At 41.7% G+C, this 13673-nt stretch overlaps 1 protein-coding gene across 6 annotated transcripts in view; it reads left to right on the plus strand.

Moving 5' to 3' along the window:
• The first annotated feature begins 591 nt into the window (after window positions 1-591).
• LOC135178791 (poly(rC)-binding protein 3-like) overlaps window positions 592-13673 on the plus strand; it is a 714994-nt gene continuing 701912 nt past the window's right edge. For 2 of the 6 annotated variants that reach the window (XM_064150039.1, XM_064150038.1), the window contains exon 1: window positions 592-1135. The gene's annotated coding sequence lies outside the window, so the exon portion shown is untranslated. The remainder of the gene's footprint in view (window positions 1136-13673) is intronic. The other 4 variants (XM_064150036.1, XM_064150037.1, XM_064150033.1 and 1 more) reach the window with 4 other exon arrangements.

Below are 13673 nucleotides of genomic sequence, written 5' to 3' on the forward strand. Positions count from 1 at the left end.
AGATTTGGAAAACTCATTATTCCTCTAGTTCTTCTGTTGCAAATTCATAGGAAATAACTCTTCCGCTGGAGTAATAAATGTGAAAATAATTAAAATACCAGATAATGAAATTCTTGTTCAGTTCTGAAAAGATTTTTTTCTATCTAATGAATGATTAATTTAGCAAAGATGTTCTGGTTCTAACCAACACCTGGGTTCAAAATATTTTGCCTGCTCCCTTACCCCACGGCTGCCATGCCAAGGGCTGCTCGCAGGAGGGGGGCTCCGCAGCTTGCTGAGCGAGCCCGGGTCCAGCACACCAGCTGCCAGCGGTTAGCGGTTCCCTCGGGCCAGAGCACCTGCACCTCTATCCGCGCAGCTGCGCGGATCGCTCTCAGCAGTAAGCACCACTCGCTCTACAGCCTCCATCGAACAAGCGGTGCCGCCCTGGAGAGCTCCTATCGCGCGGGCGGCTCCTAGCCACTGCCGCCCCGCCTCTGCCCCGCAGCCTATCCGCACCCCGGCCCGCAGAGGCAGGCGGTAGGGGGCGTCCGCGGGCGCCGAGAGCGCGGGGGTGGCCGAGGAACGGCGGGGGCGGCCGAGGAACGGCGGCGGCGTGAACGTGAACGTGGCTGCAGAGCACCGGGGTTCCGCGAGAGTGCCGCGTCCGCCGCAGCCACCGGAACCGGTCGAAGACCGAGCCCGGCCGCCCGGAGCCGCCGGGGAGAGGCTCACAGCCCCGCGGGGCGTCCGCGAGGAAGGCCTTCGCCGAAAGCGCGACCGCCCCCCGGCCCGCCGCCTCCTCCCGCCCCGCCGCCTCCTCCCGCCCCCAGCGAAGAGAAACAAAACAAAACCCCAGCACCGCCACGCTCTACCCGCCTTCTGGGCGTTTGGTGGTGGTTTATTGTTTTTTTCTGTGTTTTTTTTGTTGTTGTTGTTGTTGTTTATTTGTGATTTTTTTTTCCCCTTGGGGATTCTCTTCTACCGGAGTGACTTGCATTGTCTCGATAATTTCTCTTCCCCTCGTTTATTTTATACACTCCTTGCTTCTGAACCCTGTGTCTGTGTGTTTCAATACTATCACAGCCTCTTCTAAAAATAGATATTTTTATACACCCTTCCTTCTCTCTGACCCCATCCAACACCCCTTGTTAAGGTGAGTGTGTCTTTTCATCACTTTTTTCCTTGTGTGTTGTTTTTCTGGTTTTGTGATTTTGGTAGGGTTTGGGTTTTATGTGTTTTTTTGGTTTGTTGTGTGTGGGGTTGTGTTTTTGTTGGTTTCCCCCCCCCCCCCCCCCCCTTCAGTCTTTTAGGGCAGGTTTTAGGGAGGAAGAGATGTGCACGAGAGAATTTCGCAGGGAGTCAGGCATGTTTTCTAAGCCTTATTTTCCGTTCTGCAGCCTCAGCATCCCTAACCCTGATCCCTTTCATCCCAAGGATGTAGCTAACTGATGAAAATGGGGAACTACTCTTCCATAGTACCGCATACTTGGGAACCAAAGCAACAACATGCGGGGAAAAAAGCTGCTCTTTTTTCCTTCACCCTCACTCCCCCTCCATCCCTCCCTTCCTCCTCCATTCACTACTCCTTTCTGTGTTTTGTTGTTTTCGTGGCTTTTCTTTGTAGTTTTTTTTTTTCTTTATGGGGTTTTGGTTTGATTTTTTCCTTTATTTTTCCTTTTTTTTTTTTTTGTGCATCAGTGTTCTTGGTTTCTGTTAAGCAGTACACAAGGGATTTCAAAAGAATCGCATGTGATGCTGGAGAAGCAAGTGTGCATGCTTGCACGTGTGTCTTGAGTGTGTATGTTCTTATGTGTATGTGAAGTGCATTTGTATTTTGTGGTTATGGGATGATGAGTGATGAAACTTCTGAATACTCAACAGTGTGAGGAGCATAGCAGTCTGCTAATGGAGAAATTGGTTAGGTATGCAGTGAAGCTACAGAGCTTTCCACAAAGTTCAGTCCCTTGTGCTCCAGGACATCTTTCCATAGAGCCTTAATTGCACTCCTGGCTTCTCAGCAGAGGACTGCCACGAGAGAAAACTTAAGGGCTAACATAAATTGGCTGAAACTTGAATTTGTTTGTGAAATCTAGTGGATCTAAAGTACATGAAAGAGCACTTTGTATATATCGTTTTCTAACAGATTGAACCATATTTGCGTCTGAAAGTTTACAAATATATTGAAAATGTTGCTGTTAGCTGTGTTTGAAGGCAGTCATGATGTGTGGATACAGGAACATTAATGTTGCCTTCTGTAGTTAGTGCAATTCCAAAATGACCTATCTTTGCACATACTGTGTAGATGATGCTCAATAAAAATGAGCAGTTATGGAAGTAGTCTTGTCATTTCAAGAGTCATCTCATCATTTACTTATTTGTTTAGCCTAAATTAAAAGACTGTACACAAGTTTGCCTTGGGAATTTTTTTCTGCTGTGTCTGGATGATGTGAAAGCAGGAAACATGCTTTGAGTGAGTTGTGCCTTTATAGTGCTTGATAGCAGCAGGGGGAGAAATGCCTGATGTACTACATATATTGTCCCTGAAGATATGCAGGAGTGAGAAAAGAGAAAACCAGCACAGTGCACTAGCAGCTTAAAGAAATAAATATGGTTGATGTGCATGTTAGCTTGTCAGCTGCTCTTCTGCTGAACCTTGACATCTGGCTAAGCACATTTCCTTGGAAAGCACTATGATGTGTGCAATTTTTCAGATTTGATAGATTTTGCTGTTAAAATCACGTGTCACAGCAGAACTCTTGTTTTGCTGACAAAAATCATGCTGCCTCATTCTAATCCAGAGAAGACTGACATATCCACAACTCCTGCTGAAGTCACCAGGAGTTACTTGTGTTCAGCATTTGTCAGAATCATTTGCATCATCAGTGTGTCAGGATTTAGGATATTTCCAATGGATTCAATTGCCAACAGATCTGTAATATTTTGTTTAGATTTTACATGGAGTGCACGTGCTGTTTACAAGTAATTTTTTTTTTTTTACCACAGCAACACTAAGCAATGTTAGGAAATTTAACCTTTCACCATTGTTTTACTCATGAGATTTTAAAGAGAATTCTCTTGGTATCCTTTATTTTTTTGTGGTAAAGCACTGTTCACTTCAGAAATCTATGCACTAAATTCCTTACTGTGGTTTATTATCTGTTGATAGTGGTGAAGGAAAAATACCAAACACTTGGATGGAGTATTTGTATAAAGACAGTAAACAGCAAGTTCTGTCGTTTTTGGGTTTGGTTTTGCTTGTTGGTTTAGTTTATTTTGACAACAACTGAAAGACCTAATGCTTTCAGCTGATTGTGAAAATGCTGAAGCAAGGTAATGCTGAGTTTGATGGTTGTTCTCATTGATGTGAGTAGAAGCACACCAACACTTAAACTATTCTATAATGTACTAACCCAGGTTAAAAGGCCTTTTTTTGTGTGTGTTGAGACTTGGATAAAACCTCAAACGTTTATATTTGTTCACCTCTAAAGCTTTTTTTTTTTTGGCTCTTGGAACAAGCCATATAAAGCTGTAGTGCTATAAATAAAGTAATGGAGGGAGAGTTAAGAAGTTGCTGACTTTGAGGAGCTTATTGCTGTAAAATTGAAGTGGGATTTTTCTCTGCTGTTAGCTAGCATTTTCTTTACTATTGCACAATATCATTCTAAAATACTTAGGCCAATGTGTTTTTATTTTCTGCATGTGGTGATTCCACAAATGGAGCACTTGCATGTTTTGTCTTGTCCTAAAATACAAGTGCCCATCAGTAGTATTTTGCTGCAGGGCAGAAAAATGCTGTTTCATTTGGATGCTTACAGAGGAAGCCGTACTGACTCTGTATATTCTTAAATTTTTAACAAGTGGGACAAAAACTATCACAGTGTTGCCTGGGATTTTTGTGAATAGGTTGCAATAGTATTATCAAATCCATGCAGAGTGCAGTTACAAAATAAATTAATAAGCAGTAGCATAATCCATCTGAAAACGAATTCGTCACTTTCTGTAAATCCCTCATTGTTACCAGTTTTAAATGGTACCAACCACGTGTTTCAATCTGACTGTGTATTTGTGATTTTAAAATGTTTAGGTGAACGAGAGTATTTATGCAAAGCTGACTTTATTTGCATTTTGTCTGCTAGAAATACAAGTTGTGTCTTTTTTTTTTTTTTTTTTTTTTTTTTATTCTGCTCTACTTGCTCTACATGTAGAAGAACATAAGTATTTTCCTTCTAGGAACCATGTGCAACTGAAAAGCCAGGTGCTGAACAGAGTTTCAAGTATTACCTTCCCAGTGTTGGTAAATGTGGATGAGTGTCAGAGGCAGCAATGGCTTGGGCATGGCAGGCAAAGGAAGAACGTGGCTTGTGGGGAAGCAGTTGTCTGTCTGGTGCTGGAGCAGCTGTGCTTCAGGACTAGAATAGTGAGTCACTTCCTTATCTTTAGTGGTATTAAACTCCTCCGCCTGACAGTTGGTGTTCAGTGATCTGCTTGTTTTTCTCTCTGTTTTAGCATAGATATGGATGACTTAATTACAGTCAGGTCATGCTAACACAGCTCTCTGATGGCAACCGTTTGCAGGGGGTCAAATGGAAAACAGTTGTGGAGCAGCATATGGCTATAGTGTGTCTTCCTTGTATGTTTTCATTTGTGCCAGTTTCCTGGATTTGCATCCAGGTAGTATATCCTTGTAGGCTGGAGACTGCTTTGTGCGGAGGGAAGTGTCTGTAGGAAGGGGAAAAATAATATTGTCAACATCGGACAACACAGTATACAGCTCTACTGACTCCCACCAAATGCAGGACTGGCTGTAGTGCTGTAGGTAACAAGATTGCATTTTGACATGAATACAGGATTTCATACTTCACGAAAGAAGGCACATTTTAAATGGGAATGTTCTTTTCACAGTGAGACTTGTTATCAGTAAGTCCCTATGCCCGTTCTTTTCCTATGGGGTCTGTTTGGAGCAGTACAGTCCATTCCTAGTTTTAAGTGGAGTGGGGCAAGTTTCGCAAATTGATCATTTTCACTCCACACTTTTAAATGGGTACCTATTCCAGCACTGCCATGGTATCTGTAACAAAATCTAAACTTTTTGTGTAGGTCAGAATATATAATGCACTATTGATTTCTGCTAATAGACAATGCTTTTAACAGGGTATATGAATCCAACTGTCTTGATTATGGATCTGTTTATATTGCAATATTCATGACTTTCTCATCTATGTATTAGATATAGCCTAATAAGTGTCCACAGTATTTAAGTATAAGGAAGCAAATTATTTTCTTTAAATGATAAACAAAGTCTTTTTTTTTTTTTTGGGGGGGGGGGGGGGGAGGGGATGGAGGGTTGTACAAGTTATTCAATTAAAATTTGTCTTTTATTTGGCTTAAAATAGTTACAGAAGTGCTTATTAATTTTAGACAGTCTTTTTTCATGTGCATTAAAAAAAGAGTTTAGTTTCATAATGAAGTTTTATGGTAGGCCACCAAGGTCTGATGAGAACTTAGCTCTCTTAACTCATTGTTATCATTCTTTCATTAATATTAATAGCATATATAGTGACAAGATATTTTTCAAATTTAGTAATACTTTGCATAAAACAGTTTCTTTTATAGTGAGTCACCTGGAGCTCTACTAAAGATTTTTTAGTTATTTTTGTTTAATCTGTCTTGAAAATATTCAAATCTTAAGCAAATCAAGCTAGTAGAGTTATTTGAGCTCTTGTAAAATAAGTCAGATACAGTTCACTTATCAGTCTTAAGTAATGTCACTCACCTGGGCAAGTTCAATGTAAACCATCTACAAACCATCCTTAACAGTTTGGGGAAATAACCTTTAGGTCATGATGGCTGCAATATTCTATGAAAACATGGTAGAAGACAGACAGCATAATCTGGGAAGTAAACAGGGCTCTAAGGGAGGCTTAGAAAACCCCTGAGGAAAGCCAAAAAAAGTTTGTCTTGGGAGGAGAGGTCAGCATGACATAATCTTCGTGAGTTATCAGCAGTGCAGAACCCTAACATAATTTATATAAGACATCAGAGGCTGTAACAGAATCAGAAAGGGAGAACTTAACAAGTGCAATACACTTTGACTTACAATCATTAATGGGAAGTGATTTAGACTCAAAAATACTGAAATTGAAAGCTGAGGCTTTTCTTGCACTTTACTACTACAGAGGTATAGTTTATGTCTTGGGAGTTCTTGTTGCAGTTCTAACAAACATCTCCTGAAGTGGTACTGAATATGAGGTTTGTATGATGCTTTTCCTATCTGTAGTAGTATAGTTAAGTAGTAGTAGTGTAGTTAATTCAGCAGTGTTTTGTTAAAGAGTTCTTCAATTTCGGTGGGATTACTTTCTTAAGTAAGAGACTCAGAAACAGACTCATAGAACACTGACAACAAAAAAGGTGGGAACATTTTATTATTGTTGTTATCACCATCTCAGAGAAACTTATCTTGCATGGTACTTTCACTTGATTTCTGCAGTGCATCACTGATTGAAGCTGTAGCAGAATTAAGTGAATTGAAAGTCCTTTCTAAAGTCTGAGGTCTAAATAAAGAACTGTGTTACATGTAGGAAATTAAAATATGTTAATTGCATATGGTAGTTGAAATTTAATTTATTAGCTCTATGTTTCTGGATGTCCATCTGTGTGCAAGGAATTATTTTGTAAAAATTCTTCATGAATTTTAGAAGCAGATAAATACTTCATAGGTAATTTTTCATGTCAGAGTAGAGATACTGGTGAGACACTGGAAGGTTCTGCCCAAAGAAGTTGTGAGTGCCTGCTTCCTGGGAGTGTTCAAGGCCAGGCTGGATGGGGCTTTGAATAGCCTGATATAATGAAAACTGTCCCTGCCTATGGAAGGAAGATGTGGACTATCTTATGTCTGAAAGTCCCTTCCTGCTCAAACCTGTCTATGATTCTGTGTTACAGACATTAACTAGTTAGCCATCACAGCAGCCCCTCCTTTGGTTTTATAGTACATTGTCAAAATTTTAAGCAGCACTAATAGTAAAATGAAAAAATAATTTATTTTCCTTCTCTTTTCCATTTATAGTTAGCTTTTGGTGGTAGTGTAGGATAGACACTAAAAAATAATTGCAAATTTGGCTGTTCTTAGACACCAGCTTAGACGTAAGACTTCATGTGCTTTCTGAGTGAGGATCAGTGCTTGTATAAGCATTTGGCATTGGCAGAACTCCCCTGCCTGGCAATACAGAGGAATCTGGGAAGGGGAGGATTTTGTGGTTCTTTGAATGTAAAGTCTTATATGCCATATGGGTAGTATTAGATCATCCACTTACCTGAGATCTTTCCAGTGCATATTGCAAAGACAAGCTGATATTAGATCTCCAAGGCCAGAATCTTAAAAGCAGCTTCTAAATTTGCACTCTCACAATTTGCTTGTGTGTGGCATCTATATACGCAGCCTTGAGATGAAAGCAGTATAAGGCAGAATTAGGGAGAGTCAAGTAGCAAGAATCGAGGAAAGAATTAGTGAAAGGCTAGCAAAAGTACATTTATAAGCAAAAATGGAAAAGGTACATGCAGGGACGTCCTCAAGAGAGAAGATGGAAGAGGGAACGGTGTTGGACAGAGATGAAATTAATATCTAACAGAATGAAAGAGATGAGAAGCACAAGGCGAAGATGGAGATGAATTGGAAGACAGCATGAACTAATGATAGAAGGCAAAAAGACATGCTGGAAGGGAGCTATAAACTATCAATTAAAAGTTTATTTTCAAGACCAGCTTAACTGATCTAAATTCCATCTGCTTCTGCAAAGGGAATCCTGCATAATTCTTTTTCTGTCCTTCAAATGATATGCTCCAACTTATAATGTGAAAACCCAGACTAACTGCTCATATTAACGTTACAGTTGACTCAAGGCAAACAGGTGGGAGGTGGACATAGAGCAAGGTGACATAAAATTGCACTGATGGTGGGTTTTACTCTTGATCTCTAAGTCCTGGTAAGATTCTGAGTTAGAAATTATCTAGAAGAGAAGCTGTCTAGGGTTAACACAAAGAAAGGAAGAAGCTGCCTAGGAGAATATATATAGTGAGCAGCTTAGATGGAAGCATGCAAAAGAAAAAAGATGCTCAAAACACTTAGGAAGCAATATCAAGTATTTAAAAGTTACAAAAACCTTGCATTTCTGTTGCCTCTCTATTCAGCACCCATAGGCATGTCTGTGGATGCATTCATTAATTATGTGAAGTGGAGCTTTCTTCTCGTAGCATATCTAGCAGAAAGGCAGAGTGGCAGAGGTTCCAAGTGGCAAACCTGTCCCTCATGATACCTGTTGAACAGAGCAGTGCCTGCACTTTGTAGCTCACTTCACCTCATTGGATCATGAATGACAAAATCCAGTGCTCAGCAGTCCCACTGATAGCTCCGTGCTTCCCTCTCAAACTTTCACATGCATCTCCTTCATGGACCCAAGTGTATTTTGTGTTGACTTGTATGGCTTCTGATTAACTCAGTAGTTATGGTTCCCACACAAAACATCTTTCTATTTCCCCCTTTTTTTTCCCTCATAGCTGCATCTGCAGTGTGCTGTACACGTATAGCATGCATTAAGCTTACTTCAAAATTGTAACTTATGCTTCAAGTTTCTCTTCAAATAGGAAGAAATAGTATAGAAAAATAAAAAGAAATTCAGTATAAAGTGCCTTCAGAGAGAAGGCAAAGATTAGAACATGTTTGGTAATAAATGAAATGTAAAGCTCTTAAGTCTTATTGACCATCCTTTTAATGACTAAAAAAAAAAAAAAAAAAAGAGTGGGAGATATTTGATTATGCCCATATGCACTCACAGAATCACCCAATGTCAAGGGCTTGTCCAGTCCAAACCCCCCTGCCAGAGCAGGATCACCTATACCAGATTACACAGGGATGCGTCCAGGTGGGTTTTGAATATCTCCAGAGAGGGAGACTCCACAACCCCCCATGGCAGCCTGTTCCAGTGTTCTGTTGCCTTCACAGGGAAAAAATCCTCCTCATGTTTAAATGAAATTTCCTATGCCTCAGCTTCCACCTATTGCCCCATGTTTTGTCATTGGGCATCACCCAGCAGAACCTGGCTCCATCTTCCTGGCGCTCACCCTTTACATCTTTATAAACATTGATGAGGTCACCTCTCAGTCTCCTCCTCTCCAAGCTAAAGAGCCCCAGCTCCCTCAGGCTCTCCTCATAAGAGAGATTTTCCAATCATCTTTGTGGCTCTGCACTGGACTCTCAAAACAGTTCTGTGTCCCTCTTGAAGTGGAGGGCCCAGAACTGGACACAGTATTCCAGATGTGGCCTTATCAAGGCAGAGCAGAGGGGCAGGAGAACCTCTCTTTACTTACTAACCACAGCCCTTCTAATATACCCCAGAATATCATTGCCCCTCCTGGCCACAGGAGCTCACTGCTGGCTCATGGTCAACCTCCCATTCGCCAGAACCCCCAGATCCTTTTCCCCTTCCACTACCTTCTGACAGATCAGTCCCCAGTCTATACAGATCCCTGGGGTTGTTATTTCCCAGGTGCAACACTCTACACTTGCCCTTGCTAAATTTAATGAAATTTCTTCCTGCCCGCATGCACACACAAAACCATGTTATAGGTTCCACTCATTAAAGAAAAAGGCTGGCAGATAATGCCATCCTGTCTAAACTAGAATAAAATATTTTTAAAAAATCTTAGCTAATTTATTTACATAAAATGTTCCATGTGTTCTGGTGTATTTTCATATCTTATTTATAAAATGCTTCTTTTTCTTCCTTTAAACATACCTGTAAAGAATGAAATGCTCACATTACTGACTCTTCTGGGTTATCCAATTCAGTCACTTTGTCTTTTGCCAGGATATTATATAACTCCTTTCATATGCTGATTAGACTACTTCTTACAACTGTTGAGAGATCTTTTTTTTTTTTGTTTAATTCTCATACTATGATTTAGAGCATTTTTCAGTCTTCAGTACTGGCCTTCAGAGAGTGATTTATACATCAGGTGTCTTATTCACATTACTCTTTGGGGTTAGGCTTCGTCTTCTAGTGCGTAGTGCTCTATGAGTGTTTTGCAGACTCATTCTCATTTGGCTTAGTTTTGTGTTCTTATTATAAACAGTTTAAGACAGAAGGAACCTTTGTTTACCGTTTGAAAAAAAAATCCTGTTTTCTCTTTGGATTAAATTTAAATTGGTGAGAGTTTAACATTTAAGCAGATTCAATAATCTAAGCATTATTTTTTTCATATAGGAGGTAGCCATTATGCTCTGGGCAAAATTTATTGTCCACTCAGACTATCTAATAGTCCTAATCAAGAATGCACTGGATTTCATGTGGATTTACCACTTGCACTTCATTTAGGAAGCAGGCACTAAGTTTTGATACTGAACTAATTTTTAAATTTTGAGATTACTGGTGAAAGGAACATGTATATTTTGTTGCTATTCCATGATATTTGGTGCAAACAGAGGCTAGGGAAGCCAACCTTTATGTTTCAGCCACTTGAAATGGCTTTAGTCTGAAAAGTGAAGAGCATCAACATTGATGCCCCCTTGCCTGGAGCACTGTGTGCCCTTCTGGATCCCACCATTCAGCGAGAATGTGAGGGTCCTTGAAAACATCCGGAGAAGGGCAGCAAAGCTGGTGAAAGGTGTGGAAGGGAATGTCCTGTGAGGAGGGGCAGGTCCTGTCTCACCAACCTGATCTGCTTTTATGATCAGGTTACCTGCCTGGTGAATGTGGGGAAGGCTGTGGATGTAGTCTACCTGGACTTCAGCAAAGCCTTTGACACTGTCTGCCACAACAAGCACCTGACCAAGCTGGCAGCTCATGGTTTGGACAGATTCACTCTGTGCTGGATCAAGAACTGGCTGGATGGCCAAGCCCAGAGAGTGGTGGTGAATGGTGCCACATCCAGTTGGCAGCTGTCACTAGTGGTGTTTCCCAAGGATCAGTGCTGGGCCCAGACCTGTTCAAGATCTTTCTTGATGACCTGGACGAGGGGATTGAGTCCAGCATCAGTAAGTTTGCTGATGACACCAATCTAGGAGCAGGTGTTGATCTGTTGGAAGGTAGGAGAGCCCTGCAGAGGGACCTAGACAGGCTGGATGTGTGGGCAGAGGCCAGTGGGATGAGATTTAACAAGGCCAAGTGTAGGGTTCTACACTTTGGCCACCACAACCCCAAGCAACATTACAGGCTGGGGACAGAGTGGCTGGAAAGCATCCAGGAAGAAAGGGACCTGGGGGTACTGATAGATAGTAGGCTGAAGATGAGCCAGCAGTGTGCCCAGGTGGCCAAGAGAGCCAGTGGCATCCTGGCCTGCATCAGGAACTGTGGCCAGTAGGACAAGGGAGGTTATTCTTCCCCTGTACTCAACACTGGTCAGACCACACCTTGAGTCCTGTGTCCAGTTCTGGGCTCCTCAGTTCAGGAGAGATGTTGAAGTGCTGGAATGTGTCCAGAGAAGGGCAACAAAGCTGGTGAAGGGCCTAGAACACAAACCCTATGAGGAGAGGCTGAGGGAGCTGGGGCTGTTTAGCCTGCAGAAGAGGAGGCTCAGGGGTGACCTCATTGCTGTCTACAACTACATGAAGGGACATTGTAGCCAGGTGGGGGTTGGCCTCTTCTCCCAGGCAACCACCAATAGAACAAGGGGACAGAGTCTTAAGTTGTGCCGGGGGAAGTATAGGCTGGATGTTAGGAGGAAGTTCTTCACAGAGAGAGTGATTTCCCATTGGAATGGGCTGCCCAGGGAGGTGGTGGAGTCACTGTCCGTGGAGGTGTTCAAGAAAAGACTGGATGAGGCACTTAGTGCCATGGTCTAGTTGATTGGATAGGGCTGGGTGATAGGTTGGACTGGATGATCTTGGAGGTCTCCCAACCTGCTTGATTCTATGATTCTATGACATGAGCAACTAAGGACTTTGAATTTATTAATTTTGACGCAAAGGAGGCTGAAGGGCAGACTTAGTGCTCTCTTCAGGTTCCTGATGAGGGGAAGTGGAAAGTGAAGAGGCAAGTGCTGATCACTTCTCACTGGTACCCAGTGACAGCATACGTTGTATTTCAAAGCTGTGTCAGGAAAGGTTCAAATGGATGTGAGACAACATTGACAGGATGGTCTCCCCTTACTGCAGCAGGATTCAGGAGGAAAAAGTTTTGAGAGGACTACTGGTCTCATCCTGAGTTATAAACTTTGAGTATAGGAGACTCAGCTTTGACCTCTGTCCATTAGATATCCAAAACCAGCAAGATTGATTAAGAACGTTGAGTCCAAATTTAATGTTTCTCAACACAGACTCAAGTTTTTTTTTTTTAATATAAACAACATCGTCAACCTGGTTATTGCCCTGAACTATCACCTAAAAGCCAAGTGGAAAAATAAGTCTATACTATTATGCCACTTAAATTGGAAAGTATTTTTAAAAAATGTTTAGCTTGAGGTTTAGTGAATTCTTCAGGCTACAATGACTTCAACTGTTTTTGAAGCAGGCATCTCCTCAGTCATAGAGTCAGTGTTCTCATGCTGAGACCAGCATCCCTTCAAAATCATACAGAGTTTGCATTATCATAGTGCTTCCAGTGAGTGTTTCTGTGATGTGACAGGCTTGCCTTCAAATGCCCTGGCTGCAGGTTGCTGACAGTAACCTTGTTCAGACACACCTATGTATTTTGAGAGTTATCTTTCTCTTGTTTAGCCTGGTCGTTATTTTTATTCACTGTGCCAGATCTCACTTGAGGGCTTGTTTGCAAACTTCCTGAGCAGCAGAGTTGCAGTGAAAGTGCCGCCTTGGCAGCAGATGGACTGTATTCCTCCTGAATTCTTGAAGGGAATGAATTCTGCTTAAGGCCAGGAATCCTGGCCATGCTGAGCTTGGATTGCCCTCCCTCTCTCGAGCATAAATGCTTTCGTGTAGTATAAAGGCAGTGGAGTCCAATAATAGCTAGAGCAAGGAAGCAGGGGGAATAGCTGGCTGAAAATTTAGGCCTTTTGGAAAATCCCTCTCTAAAATGTTTATTCTCTAACACTCAATATTAAAAAGGATTTTATACCAGGGACCTCTCTGGAAATCCTCCTTACCTTCTGTCTTTGTTGGTATTAGATGTGGATATTTTAAAACAGCTTGCAGACTTGCTGGGGTTTTTAGACTGTTTGTTTTTTTTTCTGAAGGGCTGATGGCAATCTGCTTCTTGTCTTCCTCTTCTTGTTTCTGGTAACTCTTGTGTCCATTTGCCACATCTGCCACGGGGCTGAAAAGCTCAAAATACAATTCTGTCTGAAGTTTCTTCCAAGTATGTGCTTGGACAAATTAGAGGAACACACTGACCCTAAAAGGGAGACCACAATTTGTCTGTGACGGGCCCCAAGAAGACCTTTGGCATGCTCCAGCATGTCAGGGAGTATGGTTGGACCTTCTTATACATCTGTGACACTTGAAACCGACACATATTTGCAGAAAACAAGGCTTCTTTAACACCCTCTGAGTAATGTTTTTGTTCATAACCCTGATGTATGGTAAATATCCATGTCTTTGATGAAAGCCCATCACATTTAGGGGTGCTTGGCATTGCACAGAGCTTTGTTTTTTTGCTACAACTTTTGTTATAATTGTGTTAATTCTCACTGTTATTACAGCTTCTGATGCATTTTGAGTAGTTACATATTTCACTACATTTTTAGGA

The sequence above is a fragment of the Pogoniulus pusillus genome, chromosome 10, assembly GCF_015220805.1.
Source record: "Pogoniulus pusillus isolate bPogPus1 chromosome 10, bPogPus1.pri, whole genome shotgun sequence".
NCBI classification, from domain to species: domain Eukaryota; kingdom Metazoa; phylum Chordata; class Aves; order Piciformes; family Lybiidae; genus Pogoniulus; species Pogoniulus pusillus.